Raw genomic sequence first — 13,953 nt, 5'->3', positions numbered from 1 at the left:
AGTTTTATTCTTTTGCATGTGGCTTTCCAATTGTCTCAGCAGCATTTATTGAAGAGGCTTTCTTTCCTTCATTGTATGTTTTTGGCTCTTTTTTTCAAAAGTTATTTGCCTATGTATGTGAATTTATTTCTGGACTTTCAGTTCTGTTCCATTGATCTGTGTGTCTGTTTTTCTGCCAATACCATGCTGTTTTGATTGTTGTCACTTTATAGGATGTGAGGGAGATCAGACTGAGACATCTGTCACCCCACTGATTGCCAGAGTTGATTTGGCTGATCTGTCTGGCTAGGCGGGTGTCCTCTACCTCCCTCGCACCCCATGTGCATCCCTCCTGAAGCTCCATGCTTGGTCGAAGAGGATGACTTTCCCTGATAGAGGAGAGAATCGTTCTTTGGTCAAGCGCATACAAGTAGCTGTGCTCCCCTGCTAGAATCTCCAAACAAGCTCTCAAGTTGGGCTTTTCAATGTGAGCTCAACAACAAGAAAGAGTGTTGTTTCCTTAAACATTAAGTTGAATGCTTTGAAAAGACTCAGTAAAATCTAAATGACTAAAAAAAGTTATTGAATCAGTTATGAGCAAAACGGTTGTAAAATATGGAGATATAATCATAAGTATCAGGATGGTCTCCGACCATCACAAATCTCCTTAAGAAACAGAAACTGGAATGATGGACTCATGCATTTTGGTGTAGCTTATGCAAAAACCACATGGCAAAATTCCATTCAGAGGTACATATTTCATTTTCTGCATGTGTAAAATGAGAATAGTAAAACCCAACAGAGATTTTTGAAGATTAGATATAGTAGCGCTTGTTAAGTGTCTTGCCCAGTTCCTGGCTTGTGACAAGTGATTAGTTTATTTTGTCTCTTATTTTGTGTGAAAGCACTTTGCTGTAAATGTTGCTCTTGTATAAATGCCAGTTGTTCCAAGGAGCCAGGGAGGAAGCAGCCAGGAAGGGAGCCATATCTGAGAAGTCTAGAAATGAATCCAAAGAGAGACCTAGATTGGAGTCATTTGCAAATATTCTCCAACACCTGTGCTGAAATTAGGTTAGACCCTGGGCTGCAAAAAGTTGTCTTTTCCTTTAATTGAGGAGCCAAACTCAGAACTGAGAAGCTAATGGAAAATGGGCTTGGTCAAGTTCATCAGAAAGAGAGAATGGTTCCTACCCTACTGAGGAGAGGGTTCTCAGTAAAGGCTGTAGCAATGACAGTTTTTATTTGGAAGACAAAGTACAACACACAGCCATTGATAAAAGAAAAAGCAGGGGAGAAGGCTGGCGATGCATCAAATGAGACAACTCTCTGCGAGCACAAGAGAAAACTTAAAAAAGCAGAGAGAGAGTCTGAAAGTAAATTTAACAAATTCCTATGGGTCAAGAGCTCATTCCTACACACAAATTGCTGGCTGGTGAGGTTCCACTTCTTAAAAACCTACTTATTTTCAGATTCTCAATGGGGAACAGAATCTATTCACTCTTCCTGCTAAGAGCATTTAAGCTCAGTGGAAGAGAATGTTCTGGCATGAACTTCGCCAAGTGTAACTTCTGGAGTATGGGAGGCAGACTGCATTGGAGACTGACATTTCTGCATAGTGCCTATTATATAATATCAACCATTTAAAAAGCTGCCAACAGTGTCATCTCTGAGGAGAGTATGGATGGTGGGCAGAACGGTGACACTTGGATGGTTGTGTTTGGTTTGTTGGTGCAGTGAAGAGGTTAAACCCTGCAAATGCATAAACATGCACAAGTCAGCTCATTCTGTTTGTCTGCTATGCAGTATGAAGAAATATAGGAAGGGAGGAATACATTAAGTACCTGTCTTTGAAAAATTACTTTTGTATCTGGTTGATTTAAAATTTTTTTCTTGAGGACTTTCTTAATGAAATTATTGTCTTATTTCTGGCTGTGATAACAAATTAATCGCCATTGACTAGGTGGCTTATAAACAACGTAATGTATTTTTCACAGTTCTGGAGGCTGGAAGTCTGAGATCAGGGGCTATCGTGGCCAGGTTCTGGTGAGAACCCTCTTGCATCCTCATGTGGTAGGGAGAGCAGAGCGATGGAGCAAGCTCTCTTGTCTTTTCTGATGAGGTGCTAATTCCGTTCATGAGGACTCTACCCTCGTGACCTAATCACCTCCTAAAGTCCCCACCTCCTGATGCCAACACAGAGATGGTTGGGATTTCAATATATGAATTTTGGAGTGACACAAATGTTCAGTCTGTAAGAATCAAAATGTTAGTAGAAAGCAGTGAGAAAAACTATTTGAAAGAAAACACATCCAACTGAATTCTTGTTCTTAAACATATTCACATTTTCCTCTCTCTTTCATCTTGTTTTTGCCTCAGCGATGAATCCCTTTGCTACGTTGCAAGGGCTTTCTGTGGACAGGGCCATCCTTCACTTGCCCATTTATAGCCGCCATCTGCTAAGGTACCCGGGACACACTGGATCCTCAAAGAAGAGAGGAAAAAGAACAGAAAAAAAAAATCGTAATAATCCTAAAGACAAAAAGCTCGACCAACAAAGGAATTATGTGTAAAATCTATGTTTGTAAATCAGTTGTTCAAAATCATACCATTCTACACACTAATCCTTTGTCAGTTATAAGTTTTGAGAATACGTGTGGCTTCTTCTATAACACAGTAGCTTGAGAAAACCTTAATTTGGTTCTGTATTTGTCTCCTGATATATCTCTAACTGAAAGACTGATGGCAGAGGGTTAAGTCCTGTTATCTGCTATCAGGAACCATGTAGTTCGGCAGTCAGAAGGAGAAATTAAGAAAATGATTATTTGTTTCTTATCTTTTTAACATCTGATCTGACCTTAAGGCCAGATTTTTGAGTTCATGAAATGTCTTTGGCATTTTCTCCTTTGCTTGCTGTACCTAGTTTGCCTAATTTCTCATGACTTTCCTTACTCTGTATATTTATTTCCCTCTTTCATATTCCAAAATTATCAACCTTTTGACCCCACTCCCATCCATAAATAACAGAGACCTTGAATCAGCCCAGACGTGCTTGCACATTTAGATTCCTAACTCAGAAGAGTCTCTGGTTGGTAGAATTTTAAGCCATGAGATCAAGTGGAAATTGTAGGGGAGGCTGGTGGTGTGTGTGTGTGTGTGTGCGTGTGTGTATGTGGCAGAAGGATTCAAGATGTAGTCAAGCCAGCCCTGCCTAGAATATTATCCAAAAAAATCATTTTTCTTAAGTTACTTCTGATTTTTTAATATTCCATTTTTATTAATAATTTAATTTAACAAACATTTGAGTGCTCAAGTATCGCTTGTTCAAAATATTTACCTTTCTTTTTCAAATTCTGAAACTACAAATTCCCTGACTACTCCATGTTTTTCTCTTTTTTTAACAGTGGTTTTCTAAAGCAAGAAAATTGTTCGTGTGTCTGAGGATGGGAGAGCTGGCATTGGCAGCCATTTTTGCATGTGAGTCATTTCTATGTTCACTGTTTAGCAGTTGGGGACTACTTAATAAGCATTATTTTTGAAAGAAAGTTGTTTACCTCCAAACTCATATTTAAAAGAACCTGATTTTAAAAATGCAGCAGCGGGATACAGGAACAAAGTAGATGTGGTTATTGGGAAATATGCAGGGATTCATGATAGGTGTCCATGGATGAGGAGATGGGGCTTTATCTTAGAAATTAGATGATGCAGGAGAGGAAGACTCAACATGGTCAAAGGGAGGGGACGAGCTGTGATAGTCTATAGCTAAGGTTGAAAAACATCGAAGGATTGTTATTTAAAAGCTAAATTTGACTCATTTAAAGGGAACCAATTGTGTGCACACCACATACGTGCAGGTGTGTGTGTGTGTGTGTGTGTGTGTGTGTGTGTGTGTGTGTGTTTGGGGGAGATGGGGGAGGGTGGTTTTATTTCCTATCACTGCACATGGCTTAAACCTATACTTGTGAGAGGTGGAATGGCACAGTACAGTGGTTTTCAGTATACGGTCTGCGGACCACTGGACATTCCTGAAATTGTTTCAATGGGTCCATGAGTTCCTAACTATTTTTATAAAAATACTTGGCTATTATTTGGTCCTGTCTTCCTGGTAGCTATTCTATGTGTTGACATTGCACAGGTGGTGTAAACACAGTGGTAGGTGAACCCGATGGCATCTTAGCACATGTCATGGCAGTGGTACCAGATAGTACTGGGCATTATACTCTTCACAAAAAGTACCGGCTTTGCTTAAGAATGCCTTTACAGAAGCAGTAAAAAATTATTAAGTTGGTCAAATATTGACCCTTGAATACATGTCTTTGTAATATGCTGGGTATCCAAATGGCAAGTTTGCATAAAGTACTATTGCATACTGAAATATAGTGGCTATCTAAAGAAAAGGTACTGGTGCCATTGTTTGAGATGCTACAGGAACTAGTAGCTTTTCTTTCATAGAATGCTATTTTTACTTGAAAAATCTATTGGCAGACAATGGTTATTCAGACTTATGTTTGGCTCTTACTTTCTCAGAATTGAACAAATGTGCCTGTCTCTTGAACAATAACAACAAAATGACAATATTTGTTGTTAATGATAAAAATAGAGCTTTCTAATGAAAATTAGAATTTTGGAAAATGTGTATTAACCATGGTGAGTTTTCCTAGTACATAAGAATTTCTGATGAGACAGTAATGTCAAAATTTTAAATAATGTCAAAATTTTCCAGGTAACTAGGACATGATATTACAAAGTCATGCACTCATAAACGGTCCATCCAAATTGCAGGAGAGAACAATAGATTTTAACACAACAGGATAAAAGTTTCACTGATATGGTTTCATATACCAAATTGCAACTAACCGTTAAGAAACATCACTTGTTGAGTTTCATTTCTTGAGGAAAGGGAGTGGATAGAGAATCAGGGAAGGATGAAAGAGGGATTTCAACTGTAAATTACATGTATATTCTCCTTAAAGTCTACCTAATCTGCTATTAATGATGATCTGTACACATTATTTTAGTTACTTCCTTGTTTTCCTTTATTTTCAAATTTTCTTTCTTTGGTTAACCTTGTAAACCTGATTTTAATCTACATTTTCAAATTTCTGATGTAAACCTGATTTTAATCTACATTTTCAAATTTCTGATGTATCTTAGACACCTTATATTGGTTCTGTTTCACTTAGCTTTTTATAATTTTCATATCTTTGATGGGCAGAAGTTTTCTCGATGCTTTCCTTGTTTCCTTTGTTGGTTTGAGGTATAGAGATTGTCTTTTTAATTCCTTAGTGATTTCTGTTCTATTTCTAAAATATATTTTCAAATTTTTTTTTTTTTCTAAACTATGGCTACAAGTACTCAGCATCTTTTTCCTCCTGCAGAAATCAAAAAATTTAGCATTTCAATCTTTTGTCATCACAGAATTTTATTTCCGATATTTAAAAACCAATGCAGCATAATAATAATAGCTTTTTAAAATAAAAGTTGTTAATAGATTTGCTGACGTTTTCAAACTAATTTATTTATTCTTCATTGTTTCTTTCATCCAAGTCCTTCTATATTCATTTTTCCCCTCACTATATGTTCTGAGAAGTCTTAGTCTCTTTCCTAACACTTTCACCTTGTTCCTATTCACCCCCAAGTGGCTTTTTCTGCTGTTATTGTTGTTTGCTTCTGTTTTAATCTGTGCTGTCTTGCTTTTTGCAAAAGTAAGCATGCTGCATACATATTTTCCTGTCTTTCTAACACAAAACATGGTATATACTCTTCTCTGCTTTTTCACTTAGCATCCTGTAATTCACTCCCTATTAGTTTGTAGAGAGATTTATTGATTTTTAAAATATCTACATAGTATTCTATTTTGTGGAAGAACCTCAGTTTATTCAACTAGTCCCCTATAGATGGGCAAGGAGGTTGTTTCTAATATTTTGATATGGCGAAAGTTCACCATGCATAAGCTTTTGTATATACCGTTGGCTTACTGAGATGTACCCTTAGGATAATTTCCTAGTGGTAGAATTGCTGGGCCAACTAATAAATGCATATTTTATGGTTTGATTTTTTAAAAAATATTCTAAGTTTGCATTACGTTACTTCAATCTGTGGATTCATGTTCTTATTTTTTTCCTAAAATGTTCTAGCCACTATTCCCTCCAATACTACTTCTGCTTATTCTTTAATCTATGGTATGTTGGAGTTTTCTTTAGTTTTTTAGTTTTTTAGTTTATTAGTACTTTGTATTGCATTTAAGATAAATTCAATAGGAGTATCTTCCGATTTAATAATTTTCTTTCAATTGTGTCAGTTCTGTACTATATATAATATCTATTACAATTTTTCCAATGGCTATACTTTTAATTTTCTGATTTTTAAATTCACATATTTTTCATATCCACCAATATTTGATTCACGATTCCCTCTTACTTTATCACCTCTTGTTCTTGATTCTATGCTTTCTGTTCCTGCCGGCTTCTTAAAAATATGTATTTTACAAGTTTCTCTAATATTTTCACTTACATAGACATGGATTCTTTCATTTGATGACGATTTTGGCTTTCTTTCATAAAGTTAGTTTCCTCCTGTTCTTTGAAGTATCTGTTGCAGCTACTCTTGAGTAGAAATTTTACGTTACATAAGGATTCATTATTACTATCATTGTTATTACAATCACTGTCATATTGCTGGCACACAGCAGATATTTTAAAAGTAAGTGTTGTGTTTATCATTACGATTTCTTGGACTTCTGGTGTTTTCTAACTTCCAGGTCAAGTTATTGTGCCTTTTAAAACTCCTATTACTGCGTACCATCTCTGTCCTCTATGCTGAGACAGATTAGATGGTTTTAGGGAACTCACACCAGGATATCATTCTCTTTCATAAGTGATTTTTGGGTTCTAGGAAGGGGACAGTATTCTTTATTGAATTAAAACTCCCTTTCCCACTGGGCCAACATAAATCGGGATCCATAATCAGCTGGTGAAAGTTGCAAATGAAAAGCAAGTGATAGTAGTTAGAGATGGACTTTTTGTTGGCGTCATATATCTTGAAGTAATTACTTCCAGTGCCTATTATATAATTAGAACTCAGTATATGTTTCTATCGAGGCAAGTGGTAGGAAACAGATGATTAATATCAGGCCAAGGAAATACTCTGATGAAGTGTAATGTACAAGAGGACAATAAGGTTAATAGTTCAGATACTAAGCCTTGAAGTCGGTCTTCAAGGTTCATATTAAATTCTTCTACCTCTCTCTGTATTTCCTTGTGAGTACAATGGACATGATAATAGCTAGGTTGTTTTGAGTTAAAATATGCAAAGCACTTGTGAAAGTAGCTCATGTAAGCTAAATACTCAGTAGATAGTGACTGTGGACTTTTGGTCAAAGGAGGACTTTGAGGAAAATGCAGAGCTTGGAAGAGGAATTCCAGGGATAACAATTTCATTGCTAAGACAATAACCTGTCATGTTAGTTCAGTTGTGAATAAAGACCATAAAGTCTCGAGATGGGAGTGTCAGATGAGGAGCTGGCTGAGTACAGTATGGCCTTTCTGGTACATGAGATGGATATGCCCCAGGCACAGGGAGTTTGGGGCCTGGGGAACATTAACTGAGGCTACTCACATCTGGCTGGTCTCTAGATTTTTGTCTTTATCCCGCTTTCTTTCCTTCCCTGGGATTGGCTCTCAAGATCTAAAGTTGGAAACCTCTTACATGTTGAGTCAGTGTTTCTTTTTCCCAAGCCATAAAAATGATCGTGGCCCGGGAGTACAAATCGGTGTGAGGAAAAGAGGGACCACTGAAATCAGTGGCCAATAGGGAGATTGCAAAAGATACAGCTGGAGAAAGCCCTGCCCATCTTCTGAGGATGAATCACACCATTTCTTTCCTTGGTTACAATTTCACAGGGGGCAAACGGTGTTTCCTCTGCTCTTCTTGAGGTGTATGGCATGGGGAAATTTGTCAACTATTGATAAATGCCAATTTTCTATGCAACTGAAATCGTCTACATATATTTAATAGACTGGAACTTTTAATATGTAATTTGCGTATCTTCAAGAGTAAGTCAAATTATTTTAGGGTTATATATTTTTAGCACTTCTAAAGTTTTCAGCTTCAGAATTTAATTTGGTTTGTTCAACTGTCAGTTTGCTTTTTAACTGGAAGATATTAAAGGAGGAGATTATGTATTAATCGGTATGACAACATTGTATGTGAAGAAGTATTATGAAGAATGCTTGAAGGGTGTTACGCTTAAATAATTCCCTTATTTGTAGGCTGATTTTATGCTTCTAAGTCCAAGATGCTATAAACATCAAGTACTTTCTATGATACAGGTCCAACTTCCCCATTCAAGTGTAAGCTCACAAGTGCATTCTTGGACCAAATGTAAATACTTTTGGATTGCCCAAACAGAGTTGACCAAGCTTTTTAAACTTTCATGAGATTGATAATACTATTAAAAGTAAGTATCCCTCCTCTAAATACTCTGAAAACCAGATTGTGTTTCTGGAATTAAATAACCAAAAAGACACCCAAATGGGTTTTAAAATGCCTCTAATAGCCACCAAAGGCTTATGCTGAAAATGCGGGGGTAAGTGTTTCTTATTCAATAGGGAGAACCAAAACAATTTATCTTGGCAAATTTTGCTTTAGCTCATCAACTGGAGAACCTGACGCCTGTGCCAAAGAAGTATGCAAAAATGTGTTCGATTAAATAAGATGAAAACTTGATTGCCGAGATGTGGCTTTTCCTCTCATTTCTAACTTCATTTCATGCTCACTGAACCAAGCCTAACTAAGACCTCCATGACTTTCAGTGGGACAGTAACCCTCTGCTTCTAAACAAGCCCTGCTTAGCGCTATGAGCTCCCTGTGAGGTTAAGACAGTAGCAAGGAGTAGACCCGTCATTCTCTGGTCTGCGCGTGGGGGCGGCGGTGGGGACAGCGGGGTTCGGGCATGGATATGCGCAGAAGGAGACTCTTCATGACACACAAGAAAAATCCATCCTGTCAAAAGTGTATGTGCTGCTGCTTTATCACCATGATCACTCTGAGGTTTCACTTTAGAGGACCTTGGGTTTTAAGTTGACGGTCAAGTATAATTTGCCACAAGAAGCATGAAGCGAGTGGCTACAGAGCCAATGGCAAGGCCCGGCATGGCACGTCGGTATCTCTGCGGTCATGAGCCTCCTCCGCGGTTGGTGGGTCATCGGGCCTCGGTTCAGGTGGCAGAAGGAGAGTGGATGGTCCAGGACTGGTACAAGGGCCACGTATCCTGAAATGGTTCCAATGGCGGGATGGCTGAAACCAGGCAGAGCCCCATTAAGTTCTCCACTTGCTGGGGGAACAGCAGCATGATTTTAACTCCTGTGTAACATTGAAAGGTGCAGCTGAAGAGAAATAAAATCTGCGTTGAGAAACAGTGCTTTGCGGATGTGAAATAATATTTACCCAGGGCTTCACTTGTGCCTAGAACTGTGATCAGCCCTTTACACAAAGTCTTTTCCTATTTAATACTCACTATAGATTTTATTGTCCACATTTTACAAGTGAGGAAACTGAAACCTTGAAAAACGAAGTGACTCATGGAAAGTCACACATTTAGAGCCACGTGAGGGAAGTTAATTTTGCAGTCTCAGAGAAGAGGAATAGACTAACCTAAGGTGAAAGAGGCCGGTCAGTGGCAGAATTAGGCTTTGAACCTAACTTTGTCTAATAAGGAAGCCCACAGTCCTGTCTCATATTTAAGAGGTTAATTTGGTAAACTGAGGACAAACTGATTTTTAGAGGGAATCCTACATTCCAAGACTGTCTTGGGAGTCTCTTTTCTCCTGTAGGTGACTCGATCCTTTCTGGCTCTTCCTTTAGGACTGCCTCACCTGTGGCATCAGGCTTTTACAGTATGCTTGATTGGACCTTAATACATAAAGCAAGGAGGTATATAGCAAACTCTATTAAATTTTCCCTCAAGTCACCTCCCAAGGCAGGCCGAAGCACTATTCTGCCTGTTTCTGCTCAACTCACTGGCCACTTCCAGTCCCCCTGGCAACACACAAATTTACACGGCATGAACGCACACAATTCACCTACTCAGTGTTTGAAGAGGATGTAGTCACATGACTAAGGCTGAAGAGATGGATGTGTAGTTGCCCTGGTCTTGTGTTAAGTCATTGGAGAGATTTGGTTTCGTGTCACTAGATGAGCACATCCTGTTTGCTGCGTGTCTTGCAGGAGGCCATCCGGGAACATGGCATACAAACACAAACCCTCTCTAATATCGGTAGCATCTGAGTGGGATTTACCCCAGTGCTGAGAGCTATAGGTTTATGCTTCACTCATGGTTTTTGATAATTCAGTAGAGTTTTTTGTTTGTTTGTTTTTTCTAGGAGCCTTAAAAATGTATCTAATGGCAATGAAAGCTCCAGTAATAAAAGTAATGAAATAGGTGAAATCAGCATTGGCCAAACCTTCGCTTTGTTTTCACCAAACTTGCTACAGTCACCAAGGACACAGAACTTCCCCTCTCAGCCCCTGGAAAGAGAGCAGAAAACCCCGTGTATTATATTCAGAGAGCTCTGGGTTTAAGTTGGACTTATGTACTTCCTGAATTGGTTGAATTTGAATAACATCATAACTCCTCTGAAATGTTATATCTCATCAAAAAAAAAAAAAGATATTCTTATCCCTTTCTCAAAGGTTAAGAACTAACAAGACACATCAAATGTGGAAACTAGCAAAAGACTTAACACACATGAAAGGCTGATAAAAGCTTCTCTCGTTTGATGAACGCTTCCCTTGTTAACTGTCTGATCTTAGGCAAGTCACTTAAACTTTCTGAGTTTTGATTTCTCCTCTGTAACACTGCAAAAATAATACCTAATTTAGAGGGTGGTTGTGAGGATGAAATGGCATGGTATAGATAAAGCATCTGGCATTGTAGGTATTCTTGCACAGTGGCTTTATTCTTACAAAGCCTTCCGGCTTAAAGTGGGAGGAACTCAGGCATTACGAGGCTAACCATGTCCGTCTGGTTGCACTAAACAGAACCTGTTTATACCTGGTTTTGACAAAATTATTAACAGCACGTTCTTTTTTCTCAAATAAATTTTATGGTCACTCGAAATAATAACTAATATGTGAAGAGAGAGCTGGCCTGTTGAGGAGAGATCATAATAGCAATCAGTCTCTTACCTGTAGTCATGTTTATCTCATTTTTCCAATGGGATACTTTATTATTAATAGTTAATATTAGGTTGTTGCTTATTATTTTTAAGCAGATAACCATATGTGAGTCAGAAACTAAACACACAGAAAATACACCAGCAGATTTTTCAATGAGGCAGTTCGTCCATCTTTCTGCTTGTTTTCCCACCCATCGGCATTGAATTTTTAAGAGCATAGGGCTTTCATGCTGGCCTCTGCCTGCCCCGAATCCAGTGTAATGTGACCCCCCCAAATGGATCCAAGCAGGATGTGTTGAGGGCTGGCTACAGGCTGGTCACACAATAACTCTGTGAGGTGGGGTGGGCCACTGTTCTTTTTGTACAGGTGACAGAGACCTGCCAAGGTCACATTGCTGGTATGTGGGGGCACCAGGACTCCGCCCCCAGATGGCCATTGTGTCACACAGGACCATGTGCTCTGTCGCTTCCTACTTCCTAGTGTGTCTCTGGAAAAGTTCTCAGCGTCCTGGGGCTCACGTCCCCCCTCTGTGAACTGGGAGCGATGGGTGCCATCTCTCAGGCGCTTGCCTCTGACCCCCAACACCACACATTGTAAACAATAACGTAAATGAAGCCACCTTAAAACAAAGCGGACACTGCTCTACGTGTCTTATGCCTCAAATCTTTGTAATGGTAAAAGATGGCAAAATACCTTTGGACAGTGCCTAAGCAACCTTATTATTTTTAAGCATAGAACCATATGTGAGTCAAAATCTAAATACACAAAAAAAATACACCAGCGGATTTTGGGGGGAGGTAGTCTGTCCTTCTTTTGGCTCATTTTTATACCCATTAGTGGGATCCTGGAACCCCCTCAGCTCCGACATACTGTGTGGGCCTTGAACATGTCTCTGCGGCTGTGAGCTGCTGGGAGCAGAGGAGTTTCTGGGGCTTTCTGTGCAGGCGAGGACCCCAGGCACGAGGCTCCTGTGAGGCGCTGCTGCTGCTGCTGCTACAGAAAACCTCTTCTGGGCGGTTTGTGAGTCCCAAGCCCTCCCAGCGCGGAAAGTCAAGTTTGGGACTCTGAAAAGGAGGTGTGGAGAGGCCCCATGGAAGGCAGGAGAGGAGGATGCAGGTCGTCAGTCCACGGAGCCCGCGTCCCCTCTCTCCCTCTCCCTCCCCTGCTCCTCTCCTGCTCGCCAGCCCCCTTTTCCCTTGTGCCTCTGAAACAGGTCCTGGCTCCCTGGAAGAATGGAGACCCCGATGTCAGTAGGGAAGGCGGGGGGCCTCTGCAGCAGGCCCAGTGGGGAGGCCTTTCTTTTTCTTCGGCCTGAGTCTCATTTCTCTGCACTCTTGGATCGTTAGGGGATAAGAATTAATCGGCCTGGTCACTCTGTCACTCATCTGTCAGTTCCCTCCTCTGCTCATCACCTTATCAAGCCATTTCTTCTCTCCACTTAGCTCAGGCCTATTTTTTTTTTTTTTTTAAAGCAAGAGGGGAGATTTATTAGGAGAATAGAGGAAATCCAAGAGCAAACAGACTAGAAGAGCGGCATTTCTCCTAAGCCTGGAGCCAGTCTGCTCAGACATGAGAAGACTCAATCTGGCTCCATTTCCTCCCCGGCCCGGGGCCTGTTACTCTTCTCTGGTCCTCTTTGCATGTCACTTAGCTCCAAGTAAAGCCTAGCCTGAAGCTATCTGCCTTTAGACTTTCTGGTTCCATAAATTATTTCCTCTGGTTTTGGTCTTTTGCTTGCTTAAGCCACTTTGGGATTCTGTCACTGGCTATCAAAACAATCTAAACCGTTCCTTCCAGCTGGCTAAATGGGGCACTTGGACCTCAGGTGTCTGGATTCGGGCCTCAGGGAGACGCTGGATAACCCTGCGAGACGTTACCCCGATTAATCCTCATGGGATTAACCCTGTTAAGGTAGCAACTGATGTCTCCGTCTCAGAGGGCAAGACTGAGGCTCCGAGAAGGGAGGCGACTGAGCCATAGTGGACACAAGGAGCCAGACCTCCCACCCAGAATCCTCAGCTCCTCCCCTGAGACGTTGCACGATGTGTCTTGTCCTTGTAGTGGGGACGGAGGCACCTGGCCTCACACCTGGGGCACTGCGGGTGCCTGAGACTTGGTAACAGCCAGGTGGCCTTCCGAGGACTCTGAAAATCAACCCGCAGGGAAGGGAGGAGGGAGACCGCCCTTCACCTGCACCGCTGCGCGTCCCCACTCGCGCACACCCAGCATCCCGTTCCCTTGCTTTGCTTGGCGATGACACTGAACTGCTCCTATGACCACACGGGCAGTCCCCCATCCGCAGGCCGGCTCCTGGAGCCCCTGCAAGGGCTTCCCCCACCATTCCTAGGAATGTCGCCTGCCTTTGGGCCGTGGGGGCTCCACTCGCTACCCGCACAGCAGTAGCCTTTCTCAGAAGAGGCAGAAACCTCACTCAGGCTGGAACGGGCTGTATCCATCACTGTGCATTCCAGGGCTCCCTTGAAACTCAGCGCATATACTGCTTTCTCTACTCCAGGGCCTTCCGTGGTGGCCACACCGGAGACCCAGGTGACAGTAAATGACCAGCTCAGCCCTTGAAAGCACATCTGACAGCTGAGGCCTCAGTCAGGGTTCACACTGGAGAGGCTGTAGGACCCCCAGCGTCTGGAAATAGTACTGGGGCTTTTTGGTGGCCGCAGGCTTCTGGCCATAGTGGGATGGTGTGGCGAGCTCCCTGAGGTGTCCTAAAGGCCCATTACATGTTTTTAAAATATGTATAATATATAAAATTTAAGTGCATTTAAAAACAGGTTTGTAAAA

This window comes from Pteropus medius, unplaced genomic scaffold (genome assembly GCF_902729225.1).
Source record: "Pteropus medius unplaced genomic scaffold, Ma_sr-lr_union100, whole genome shotgun sequence".
NCBI lineage: Eukaryota > Metazoa > Chordata > Mammalia > Chiroptera > Pteropodidae > Pteropus > Pteropus medius.
Note: the sequence above shows the minus strand (reverse complement) of the source record.